This window comes from Oryx dammah, unplaced genomic scaffold (assembly GCF_014754425.2).
Source record: "Oryx dammah isolate SB20612 unplaced genomic scaffold, SCBI_Odam_1.1 HiC_scaffold_13, whole genome shotgun sequence".
Lineage (NCBI taxonomy): Eukaryota > Metazoa > Chordata > Mammalia > Artiodactyla > Bovidae > Oryx > Oryx dammah.
The window spans coordinates 63,749,919-63,763,156 of NW_024070197.1; positions in this window are offsets into that span (position 1 = coordinate 63,749,919).

Below are 13,238 nucleotides of genomic sequence, written 5' to 3' on the forward strand. Positions count from 1 at the left end.
ACTCAACATGCCAGCAAATTTGGAAAACTCAGCAGTGGCCACAGGGCTGGAAAAGGTCAGTTTTCCTTCCAATCCCAAAGAAAGGCAATGCCAAAGAATGCTCAAACTGCCACACAATTGCACTCATCTCACATGCTAGTAAAGTAATGCTCAAGATTCTCCAAGCTAGGCTTCAGCAATACGTGAACCGTGAACTTCCTGATGTTCCAGCTGGTTTTAGAAAAGGCAGAGGAACCAGAGATCAAATTGCCAACATCTGCTGGATCATGGAAGAAGCAAGAGAGTTCCAGAAAAACATCTATTTCTGCTTTATTGACTATGCCAAAGCCTTTGACTGTGTGGATCACAATAAACCGTGGAAAATTCTGAAAGAGATGGGAATACCAGACCACCTAACCTGCCTCTTGAGAAATCTGTATGAAGGCCAGGAAGCAACAGTTAGAACTAGACATGGAACAACAGACTGGTTCCAAATAGGAAAAGGAGGACGTCAAGGCTGTATATTGTCACCCTGCTTATTTAACTTCTATGCAGAGTACATCATGAGAAATGCTGGACTGGGAGAAACACAAGCTGGAATCAAGATTGCCAGGAGAAATATCAATCACCTCAGATATGCAGATGACACTACCCTTATGGCAGAAAGTGAAAAGGAACTAAAAAGCCTCTTGATGAAAGTAAAAGAGGAGAGTGAAAAAGTGGGCTTAAAGCTCAACATTCAGAAGACGAAGATCATGGCATCTGGTCCCATCACTCCATGGGAAATAGATGGGGAAACAGTAGAAACAGTGTCAGACTTTATTTTTTTGGGTTCCAAAATCACTGCAGACGGTGATTGCAGCCATGAAATTAAAAGACACTTACTCCTTGGAAGAAAAGTTATGACCAACCTAGATAGCATATTTAAAAGCAGAGACATTACTTTGCTGACTAGGGTCCGTCTGGTCAAGGCTATGGTTTTTCCAGCAGTCATGTATGGATGTGAGAGTTGGACTGTGAAGAAGGCTGAGCACTGAAGAATTGATGCTTTTGAACTGTGGTGTTGGAGAAGACTCTTGAGAGTCCCTTGGACTTCAAGGAGATCTAACCAGTCCATTCTGAGGGAGATCAGCCCTGGGATTTCTTTGGAAGGAATGATTCTAAAGCTGAAACTCCAGTACTTTGGCCACCTCATGCAAAGAGTTGACTCATTGGAAAAGACTCTGATGCTGGGAGGGATTGGGGGCAGGAGAAGGAGGGGATGACAGAGGATGAGATGGCTGGATGGCATCACTGACACGATGGACGTGAGTCTGAGTGAACTCCGGGAGTTGGTGATGGACAGGGAGGCCTGGCGTGCTGCGATTTATGGGATCGCAAAGAGTTGGACTGGACTGAGGTACTGAACTGAATTGAACTGAATAACAGCATAACAGCCAAACAGATGTTAAATTACTATGTGCTATCATCTGGGCCCAATGTGGATGCTCCTGAGTGATTGTGACATCTCTGCCTCAGAGAATTGGGTGACCTGATCTGCTTAATCAAGCTGAGCACATTCTGGATCTAAGGTGATGGAGAACCACAGAGCAGTGGGCAAGAGCCACAACGCAGTGCCTTTCAAGGAATGGAAGCTGATGATCATGGCCCTGGGATCCCTGCCTGCATCATCTGGTCATAAGGAAGAGTGAAAGACAATGAAGTTCTATGAAGGTCAAGTATGGTTTGTATCAGATATTTGTTGATTTCTGTATGGTATCCACACCCTTTCTCCTGACTAAAAGTACTACTTTTGTCCTTTGGGAAATTACCTCTGTTTCACTCTGTTAAGTCTCACTGGGATTATCAGACAGAGCATCTTGCCACCTCACCCCATGTGACCAAAGTTCGCCTGGCTGGTTTCTCTTTGATTCTCTAGTGGAGTGAGTTAACATTGGATGAGTAGTTAGACTTGCAAGCTGCCAATTAGCTCTGACTGCCTGGGTCTCTGGAGTGGCCACCATTTCTGTCCTTTTTGTGATTGTTCATCTGGATGGCCCTTTGATTTGGTGAGCTCTTCCCATGAAATTTCAGTTTTTAAGTTAGCCAGGGTTGCATTTGTTACTTGCAATTAAAGAACCTTAACTGACATAAAAATAACAACCTCAACACCAACAGACACAGATGTTCTTTATTAAGCACTAAGGGAATGGCAACCCTCTCCAGTATTCTTCCCTGGAAAATCTCATAGACAGAGGAGCTAGCAGGCTATGGTCCATGGGGTCACAAACAGCATGACTGAACAACTGGGCATGCACACAAGAGTTTTATAGCTGACACCTCACCTAATGCTCATGATGACATTCTAAAGTAGATATTATTATTATGCTTATCTTTTATCAGGGGGTAGAATCATAAGCAACCCAAGCTAAATAACTCTTCAAAGTCCTGTGATGCCAATGAAACTTTCTTTGTGAGGTCTCTAACTTATCCTCCATCATCTTGTCTGAAGGGATTCCTGCATGCCCAAATCCCCACTCTTGGGGTAAAAGTAACTTGAAAAACATCTCCACTGATGGTAAGAGATGGGCCTAGAAAATTAGGAGAGACCTGCCTACCTGATTCCAAACCCCTGTTAAGAGAAGTATTTTGTCTTTCTTCTGAAATCAGTGGTCCATGTGAATCAAGAATTCTCCAATGGAGAGAAATGAATTCTCAATACAGTGACTGGAGATCAGGATTCAGAGGGCCAAAGGCCTGTTGTCAAGAGAAATGAACAAGAACAATACCCAGGATGAAACACAGAGGTGGGGTGCCTCTGAACTGAAAAACCATCTGTGGAACAGGTCTACCCAGTGACAGAGCTGTTGTCCTTCAGAATGTCTGAAAGGCATTCACACCACTCATGGGTGAACAAGCTTCGTTATCCAAGGACAAGTTCAGAGTTACAAACTCAAATATTGACAGAAGCCAAGTGCAGGTGGGCTTTAAAAAAAAGCGAACAGAATGAAACAGGTCTGATGTAACACAAGACGGACCATGAGGTCCCTGCCACAGTGGAAAGTGATTGTTCATCTCATGAGGATGCCCTGAACCTAGTGCTAGAGTTTCAAGACCTCAAACAGGGGTAGAACATATTTGGAAGCAAGGCACCCTTGAGGAGGGAACATTTCATTCACCAGATTTTCTTAGAAATATTTGGGAGGATGCCATGAAAAATGTTTGTTAGAAGAACTGTCCCATCTTTCTCTTACTTTCTAACTAGTTGCACTTGTAGCCCAGTTACAAACTGGCATTTCATTTAGAAGCCTGGGTCTCCACTTATCTCCAAAACTTTGGCTTTCTCCTTTCTTTTCATGTATTGCATTGTGTTAGCTCTGATTAGCTAACAAGTGCATGAGAGCCAGGCCCCACGAGGCTGGGACACCGGTGGTCACTGAGACCTAGAAGGGAGGTTGAGAACGTAAACACATCAGTGACTTCACTGCTTTGTTTTGGACCTGTCCTTCACACAGCATGTTCTTGGCTTGAGATGACTTATAGGGGTGATAACTAATTAAGGGACACCAGCAATTCTAGCTTCTCAGGTGAGACTGGGAATGTTCTCTCTTATGGGGCAAGAGAGACACATTTCTCTCCTGCAAATGAAGGCCTGACAGATGAACTTATTACCTCAGAACTAGCCTGTACCTCCAAAGATGACACTCACTTTGTTAACTCCAGAGGCTTCAGTGGTGTGTCATCATCCACTCCCAAAAGATCCAAATAGTTTCGATTACTCTGGCCAGGGTATATTAAGCAACAGATTCTGACTTAATAGTCAGGCAATGTGTTAAACTGCTTTAGGAGTCATTTCATTTGAATAACATTTGCACCCAAATTTAAATTCTTGGCTCTTTGAATATGAAATAATTATTAGGCACAGTGGCTTGCCTTCTTTGCCACTGACACTTTCCTCCATTTATACCCCAGTGCTGGTGATCTAAGGCCAAGAATAGTGGAGGGGCTTTTCCTGGTGACAGCACACTGAGTAGCCAGTATGCTCCTTCTTCTACCAACTGCTCAGTTAATGGGAGCAAACACCATCCTTCCAGAGCCTGTCCTGAAACTTCCACCAGGCAGTGAAGCCTCCAGCAGAGAAGAACAAAGAGAAGAAGGATCTTTTTTTTTTTTCCCCTCTCTCTCTCTTTTAGAAACTTTTACTGCACATAAAATGGCCCATTCCGCTTTGTAGGTCAGTTGTTACCACCTCTAAAGTTGTTTTCTGTAAACTCTCTCCACTCTCTGCCCTACTGAAAAAGTCCTGCTCTTGGAAAATATCGAGAGTAGTCTCTCATTGCTGGTTAGGGAAGCTGGAGGATGGCTCCTGGGGCGAAGGCTGGAAGACACCATCTGAGCAGGCTGGGCCCATGGCCTCGGCGCTGGCTCGCTCACACCAGCCGTCGCAGAGGGAGACTTCCTGCGGCCCTGCCTGCATCGGGACACAACAGGAGCCATGCATTCCCAGAGCTGGAAACTGCAGCGGCCCATCAGCAGCTACTACAACAACCTGCCCTCTATGGTTATGGCATAGATTGCACTTATAGATTATGGCACATATGGTTATGGTTATGGTTACTCTATGGTAAACTCATCCTCCACCCGGGTGAGCAGGGACTCGAGGGACAGGCCTGGCAGTCAACGGTGCACTGGGCGGTGGGTGGGAAGGGTTGGCAAAGGATGCACAGGGGATGAATCCTGTCCCAAGCCCAATTTTATCTGAAGGTTTATGGATGGAATCTAGAACACCCTCTGCTCCCCTCTTAAGAAAGGAGGACAGAAATAGAGGCTCTGCCTCAACAAGAAGGAGGAAAGGGTAGAGCCGTGAGCCCCCTGAATCCCAGGGGGTACAGATGACAGCTTTGGAACAGCCTCAAGAAGACAGTTCTCTGCTCGTTTGCAGTGAGAATGAATGTGTTCAAGCTGAGGCATGATATGGTTCCCCAAGGACGTTCCGAGGCTGGTGTGGATGCCACGCATCCTGCCCTGTGGCCTCCCTCCCCGGCGAGTGGCCCTGCTACACCAGGACGGCTGGAGGGCCTCGGGACCAGCCTGGCACGACCGCACTCCTCTGTGGATGGGCATGGCCCCTGCAGATTCTGACGGCTCTGGAAGCCGGACATGGTTGGCCTCTGGTTGAACCGTGGCCTCAGCTGGCTCCATGGTGCTTCTCATTCTGCACCTTCCCAGGAAGAGGCATGAGCTGGGGGGCCGGGTGGGAGCTGCCACAAGGACTTCGCAACTGGCGTCCCTTCTGCAGGCTGTCACTGCAGCACCGGCTGCTGGGTCCCAGCCTCACCGAGCAGGGTCCCTCACGCTGGTGCCGTGGCCTAAACCATCTGAAAAGCAGGATCTTTTTCTTCCTGCTCCACAATTTGGCTGTGTGTAGGAGTGGGGAGTGGAGAAGGCAATGGAGCCCCACTCCAGTACTCTTGCCTGGAAAATCCCATGGATGGAGGAGCCTGGTAGGCTGCAGTCCATGGGGTCACGAAGAGTCGGACTCGACTGAGTGACTTCACTTTCACCTTTCCCTTTCATGCACTGGAGAAGGAAATGGCAACCCACTCCAGTGTTCTTGCCTGGAGAATCCCAGGGACAGAGGAGCCTGGTGGGCTGCCATCTAAGGGGTTGCACAGAGTCAGACACGACTGAAGTGACTTAGCAGCAGCAGCAGCAGGAGTGGGGAGGGGGTACAACCATGCTTCCCAAAGCCAGACAGATGTTATTCAGGACTAAAAGAGGCCAGAGCAGGCAGAGGTACATCAGAGAGTACAAACTGTTTAAAAGAGACAGCAGATACTAAAGGACCCTATATCAAACCCTCTGAATTTTTTCAAGAGAACTGATGATTTTTCTGTGGAATCTCTAAGCTTAAAAAATGTTGGTAAAAATGTTACCCAGCTTAGATTTGGCTGCTTGTCATTTAAAAGTCAAAAATTGAGATGAAAGCATCAGAAGAAAGGAAAGATGCTTTAATCAAGAAAGATGACAATCTGGCAAGAAGGTGGATTCATGTCCCAAGATCAACTGAGATTCCGCTCACCCATGACAATTTTTAAAGGCAAAAAGAGGGAAAGAATCTCAGTGAACTGCAAAGGCAGAAGGGGGTCAACTATATGGTCATGCTTTCTGCTGTATTCTCCACTGCATGCAGGCTGTCGACTCTTCAGATGTTATCTTATCCACTCTGTGATCTGCCTGCAGGATTGTTAATGGGGCTGTTGAGGGTGGGGAGATAGTCATTCTTTCACTAGTTAATTCTTCATTATTACTTATTTTAACCTAGGAAAAGAATCAGTAGATTAGGCAAGGTATAGTATACTTTCAAGAGAGCATAAATCAGGAGCTAGTTTAAATTGCCTAGTGATTGCCTTATTCCTATAATTAGGTTGAAGGGGAATAGAAATGGGCAAACAAGAAAGGGGCAGAAGAGCTGCTTTCAAAAACTCAAGGTTAAAAAAACATTTTTTGTTTTATGTTTCAGGTATACAGCACTATAATTATAATCTGTATACACGGCAATGTGATTACCACCACAAACCCAGTTACCACGGGCCACCATACGGCTGACCCCCTTCTCCCATTTCATCTACCTTCCAACCCCTTTCCCCTCTTGGTAACCACAAATCTGTTTTTATGTCTATGAGTTTACTTCTATTTTGTTTGTTCATTTTGCTTCTTTTTAGATTCTACTTGTGAATGAGGTCATATGATGTTTGTCTTTCTCTGTCTGACTTATTTCATTTAGCATAATGGCTTAAAGAGCCTTCTATGTTATTGCAAATGGCAGGACTTCACACTTTTGTGACTGAGTAGTATTCTATTGAAAATATATGTATTTTTAATGCATTCATCCATTGAGGGACATTTAGCTTATTTCTATATCTTGGCTACTGTAAATAGTGCTGAATGAATATAAGGGTATATATATCTTGTTGAATTAGTGTTTTTATGTTCAGATAAGTATTCAGAAATGGGCTAGCTGGGCCATATGGTAGTTCTATTCTTAATTTCTTGAAGAACCTCCATACAGTTTTACCATAGCAGCTGCACACAGTCCCTCCAACAGTGTTCTCTTTTCTTTACATTCTCTCCAACATTTGCTGTTTCTGTCTTTTTCATAATAGCCAATATGGGTGAAGTGAGAAACTCAACTTTTAAAACACTCTGGTGTCACTGCAAGCTGGGTTTGAACCATGGGCCACACATTTGTGTGATGCTGGCAGCTCATCAGGCCCAGTGGCTGTTCTTTGTGCTCTCTTCATTGTCAGTAGAATTGAATCTGTAGTGTGAGTTTGAAAGGTATCAACTTTGATAAGATGCTTTGAAGGCAAATAAGAATTTAATTGTGTTTATGCTAAATATTATCCATTCCAATGTTAGAGTCATTTTACCAGAGATGATGCTGGCAAGTAGCAATGGGTAGGGTAATTGGTCCATGGGGTCTTTGGCCTGGAAGTTTAGAAACCTTCAGTTAAAATACTGGGACTGTTAACCATAGAATGTGTGTGTGCTCAGTTTCTCAGTTATGTTTGAATACTTTGAGCAATTTCTGAGTTATAATTCAGTCCTTTTGGAGCTCAGAAAAGGCCCTGCTTTGTCCTCATAAGAATACTAGGCTGAAACTGCAATTCCATTTTGAACAAGTGAGCTATCGTTCTTCCTCCTGTTTTCTACCCCCATATCAGTGTCCACTGCCACTGTCAAAGGCAACCGACATTAGCTTAAGGATCCAACCCAATGTTGACTGGGTTTGGAGACCAATGTGTTGTTGCTGTTTGGTCGCAAAGTCATGTCTGACTCTCTTGCGACCCCGTGGGCTGTGGCCTGCCTGGCTCCTCTGTCCATGACATTTTTCAGGCTATGCTGGAGTGGGTTGCCTTTCCCTTCTCCAGGGAATCTTCCCTATGACTCAGGGATTGAACCTGTGTCTCCTGCATTGCTGGCGGATTCTTTATCACTGAACCACCAGGGAAAACCTAGAGATCAATTACACATGTTCAACCTTCTAGGAAGCGAATGTGACAGAAAGTACTTGCTGCCCATCTAATATTTATCTACCCTTCTTCCCAACCTTACTAGCTGTCCAGACAGCTATAAGACTTGTAATTCCCACTCCATCAGAGCTAGAAGTGACATGGATCTAGTCATAAAATATAATCTGAAGTCTAGAGTAATAAAAGTGAATTACAACTTGGGGGAAAAAAAAGAATACTAGGCTGAATGCCTGTGCTGGCCTGAGTGTTGTGCTAAGGAGGCATTGCTTCCTGAAGCTCCTGACCCCTGGGAGGAAGGGTTGCCCATTAGTTAGCATGTGCTTTAGCCAGAGTTCATTGCACTTGTGAAGGTGCCATTTCACAGCTCTCCAAATGGTAAGACTTTCTTGAACTTTCATGTAAGCTATGAGCAGACCAGCATTTTCAGTTCTTAAGGCATAGTCACAAGCGATAAGGGCTGTAAACTGAGGCATGACAGCAACATATTTGCTCTGGTTATGGCTGCGAACGTAGTGCTGTGGAATTGTGTTTACGTAGAGTGTGGAGGGTAACAATGGCAACCTAATGTAAGGGCCAGGAACCTCTCTGTCAAATTTCTGTGGGGACCCATTTACCCTCAAGGTAAAGACAGGGAGGGAGATTTTAAAACAACCATTCTCAAGCTCTGATCTTGGAATGTCTCCAGTGAATCAAAAGTGATGCTTTAAATAGAACTTTTTCCCCCAGTTACAAAAGCAGCTCTGAGTCAATGTAGAGAAAATTATGGGGAAGAACAAAATTGGAAAAAACCCAAAACATGTTTAATTTCATCACTGTTCACTCTCAAAGGCTGATACAGCTGGACAGCTGGACAGCAGGTAAATTGGTAAGGATAGATTTGAATCAGTAATATACTATTGCAATAGGGGAAAAGTCCAACATTGTTTGAACTCAAGTTCAATTTGCATAGAGATAACTAGGTATTTTATTTTATTTTTATTTATTTATTTTAAAATATAAATTTATTTATTTTAATTGGATTTTAATTACTTTACAATATTGTATTGGTTTTGCCATACATCAGCATGAATCTGCCACAGGTATACACGTGTTCCCCATCCTGAACCCCCCCTCCCTCCTCCCTCCCCGTACCCTCCCTCTGGGTCATCTCAGTGCACCAGCCCCAAGCATCCAGTATCGTGCATTGAACCTGGACTGGCGATTTGTTTCATATATGATAGTATACATGTTTCAATGCCATTCTCCCGAATCATCCCACCCTCGCCCTCTCCCACAGAGTCCAAAGACTGTTCTATACATCTGCGTCTCTTTTGGGGTCTTGCATACAGGGTTATCGTTACCGTCTTTCTAACTAGGTATTTTAAAGGGAGAATGAGGGAATAAGGAGGAGGTATGAACAACGTTCAGAGATTCCTAAACCCTGAGCCCTTTTGTCAGAGATAAGTCAACCTGATAAACACATTTAAACACATGTGATGAGGATGTAGGAGATTTGCTCTCCTGGGCATTTACACCTTAGAAAAGGACTTGGGCCACTGCTTAACCTGAAGAATGATGAGCTAGTGGGCTAATCTTGGCATTTGGTCTGTAGAGATTTTTGATATAAGGAGCCTTCTGGTTTCCCCAGACTGCATCACTGCTTCATTTACAGTCCAGGCTGGCTCTGTTCCCTCATTTTCCCTCTTTGAGATAGCATCCAGCTCTGAGTCACCTAGGTGGGGTCCATGGCAGTAGCAAGGCCACGCCTTGGCTTTGTGCCTGATGCTCCCCACCTGTGAGCTTTCCTCTGCCAGCTGAGAGCCTCCAGACACAGGCTAGATTTCATTCCCTCCTTGTTACCAGGCCTGGCTCAAGTCCTGAACAAATGAGTGCTTAGATATTTGAAGGAATTTAAAATACACTTGGGCCCACTCAGTGCTGGGGAGCTGGCCAAGGTCAGAAGTGGGGCCGGAATCCCTGGCCTCTCTCCAGGCTTGAGAGATATAGGCAACTGCTCATGTAAGGAGGTATCAGCCACTGGTAGGAAGACAGCTGTGGCTTTAGGCAAGGGAGAAGAGCACAGCCACTGCAGTTTCTCTTGTCTCTATTACCTTCTGAGCACCGTTCAGCCAACAGCCAGGACTCAACAACACACATATTCAGGCCATGTGCGACTTGGTGAATGTGTTTATAAATGACTTGCTGTCCCCAAAGCAGAGGGACATAAATGCAGATAACTAATAAGTTATCTAGTGTGTGTGTGCATGCGTGCTCTGCCATATGTGACTCTTCGTGACCACAAGGACTGCAGCCCAACAGGCTTCTCTGTCTATGGAAGTTTCCAGGCAAGAATACTGGAGTGCTTTGCTATTTCCTCCTCCAGAAGATTTTCCTGACCTAGGGATCAAAACGTCTCCCACATTTACATTGGCAGACAGACACCCCACCGTTGAGTCACTTGGAAAGCCCTAGTGCCACATAACAAATCACCACAAATTTGGAAGCTTGAAACACATTTATCATCTCCCAGATTCTGTAGGTCAGGAGACAAGCAAACCTTATCTGAAACCTCTGCTTCAGGGTCTCTAATAAAGCTGCAGCCAAGGTGTCAGCTGGAGTCTCATTTGAAGGTTTGACTGGGTAAGGTCTTTGGAAGAATTTAGTTTCTTGAGGGCTGTTGGACTAAAGGTTTCAGAGCTGCTGGTCAGGGGGCACCCTCATTCTCTTGTGGCATGGAATGCTTCAATATGGCAACTCATTTCATCAAGCATGCAAGCCAAGAAGGAAATAGAGTCTACCAGCAAGAAAAATCAATCTTGGTAACCTAATTTCAAAAGTGACATCCCATCGTCTTTACCTTTGCTGTATTCTTTGGGTGAGAAGCAAGTCACAGGTCCCATCTCACCCAAGGAGAGGGGATGGCACAAAGATATGACCAAGAGGTGGGCATCACGTTGGTCATTTTAGAGCTTGTCTGTCACAAAGTAGGTGGCTGGTAATTCTCTCATGGTCTCCGTTTGGGCAGCTCTGCCCCCTGGGGTTTGAAGCTTCACCGTGTGCTCTCCTAGCTCCCGGAGCTTTAGCTTGTCTGTCCCTCCTGCTAGTTCATGAGCTCTTTGAGGGAAAGGCCTTTGTGTGTCTCACTATCTGCAGTGAGAGGACCTGTGTGTGCTTAGTCACTCGGTCATGTCCAACTCCTTGTGGCCTCACGGACTATATAGTTCATAGAATTCTCTAGGCAAGAATAATGGAGTGGATAGCCTTTTCCTTCTCCAGGGGATCTTCCAAACCCAGCAATCAAACCCAGGTCTCCTGCATTGCAGACAGATTCTTTACCAGCTGAACCACAGGGGAAGCCCAAGGATAGGGCCTATTGACTATCACATACTAAATTCACCCTTGGTGGATGACTGTGTGGGACGCTGAGATCAGAGAGTCATAGCCCCTGCCTGCCTGCCTGCCCAGCTCAGCCAGAGCAAGGGCTGATGCTACTGGGGACAGCCATGCAAGGCTGCACTCTGGTGTGTGCTGTTCTTTAAATACTTCTGCAAAGCCCATCTCTTCAGGAAATCTGGTTCTATTCGCCTAACTCCAGTCTCTAATCTTTTCTAAACCACTCATTCAGGTTTCCCTACCCTGATGCTGACAGAATTTTCACCTTTGCTTTCCAACTTGGAATAAGAATCAGGGAAGTTTCCTCTTTTTAAATGCCTACACCTCTATCCCTCCCCTGTTCCCCACACAAATATGAGTGCCTACAGCAAGACCCCAGACAATCTTTGTTTTCATTCAGTTGCTACCATGGTACTTTCCAGTGTTCTGAATTTTCAAGGAAACTTGGAAATCTGTACTTTTATGTACACTTTACACATTTAAAAAATGTGTATGTAAAACAAACACATCTGCCAACTATATTTGACTTGTGGGGCAATGATATTTGACCCTTGGTTATAGATTGCACTTTACTGTTTTATCTTTGAGACTAGACTACAGTGGCAACTACAGTGTGTGGTCCTGAAGTGCTCAGTAAATTGTTGTTCAGTTGCTAAGTTGTGTCTAAGTCTTTCTTTGCAACTCCATGGACTGCAGCATGTCAGGCTTCCCTGTCCTTCATCATCTCCCAGAGTTTGCTCAAATTCATATCCATTGGTTGGTGATGCCATCCAACCATCTCATCCTCTGTCGTCCTCTTCTCCTTCTGCCTTCAGTCTTTCCCAGCATCAGGGTCTTTTCCTGTGAGTTGGCTTTTCACATCAGATGGCCAAAGTATTCAGCTTCAGCATCCTTCCAATGAATATTCAGGGTTGATTTCTTTTAGGATTAACTGGTTTGATCTCTTTGTTCTCCAAGGGACTCTTCAGGGACTCTCAAAAGTCTTCTTCAGCACCACAGTTCAAAAGCATCAATTCTTCGGTGCTCAGCCTTCTTCATGGTCCAACTCCCACATCCATACATGGCTACTGGAAAAACCACAGCTGTGATTATACACAACTTTGTTGGCAAAGAGATGTTTCTGCTTTTTAATACACTGTTTAGATCTGTCATAGCTTTTCTATCCAGGAATAAGTGCCTTTTAATTTCATGATTGCAGTCACCATCTGCAGTGATTTTGGAACCCTGGAAAATAAAATCTGTCACTGTTTCGACTTTTTTCCCCATCTATTTGCCATGAAGTGACGGGACCGGATACTATGATCTTAGTGTTTTGAATGTTGAGTTTTAAACCAGCTTTTTTACTCTCTTCTTTCACCTTCATCAAAAGGCTGTTTAGTTCCTCTTTACTTTATGCCATTAGAGTGGTATCATCTGCATGTCTGAGGTTGTTCATATTTCTTCTGGCAATCTTGATTCCAGCTTGTGATTCATCCAGCCCAGCATTTTGTATGATGCACTCTGCTGCATGTAAGTTAATAAGCAGGGTGACAATATACACCTTTAAAGTACTGCTTTCCCAATTTTGAACCAGTCCATTGTTACATGTCCAGTTCTATCTGTTGCTTCTTGACCTGCATACAGGTTTCTTAGGAGGCAGGTAAGATGCTCTGATATTCCCTTCTCTTTAAGAATTTTCTACAGTTTGTTGTGATCCACACAGTTAAAGGCTTTAGTGTAGTCAATGGGGCAGATGTTTCTCTGGAACTCCCTTGCTTTGTCTATGATCCAACAAATGTTGGCAATTTGATCTCTGGTTCCTCTGCCTTTTCTACATCCAGCTTGTACATCTGGAAGTTCTCAGTTCACATACTGTTGAAGCCTGGCTTGAAG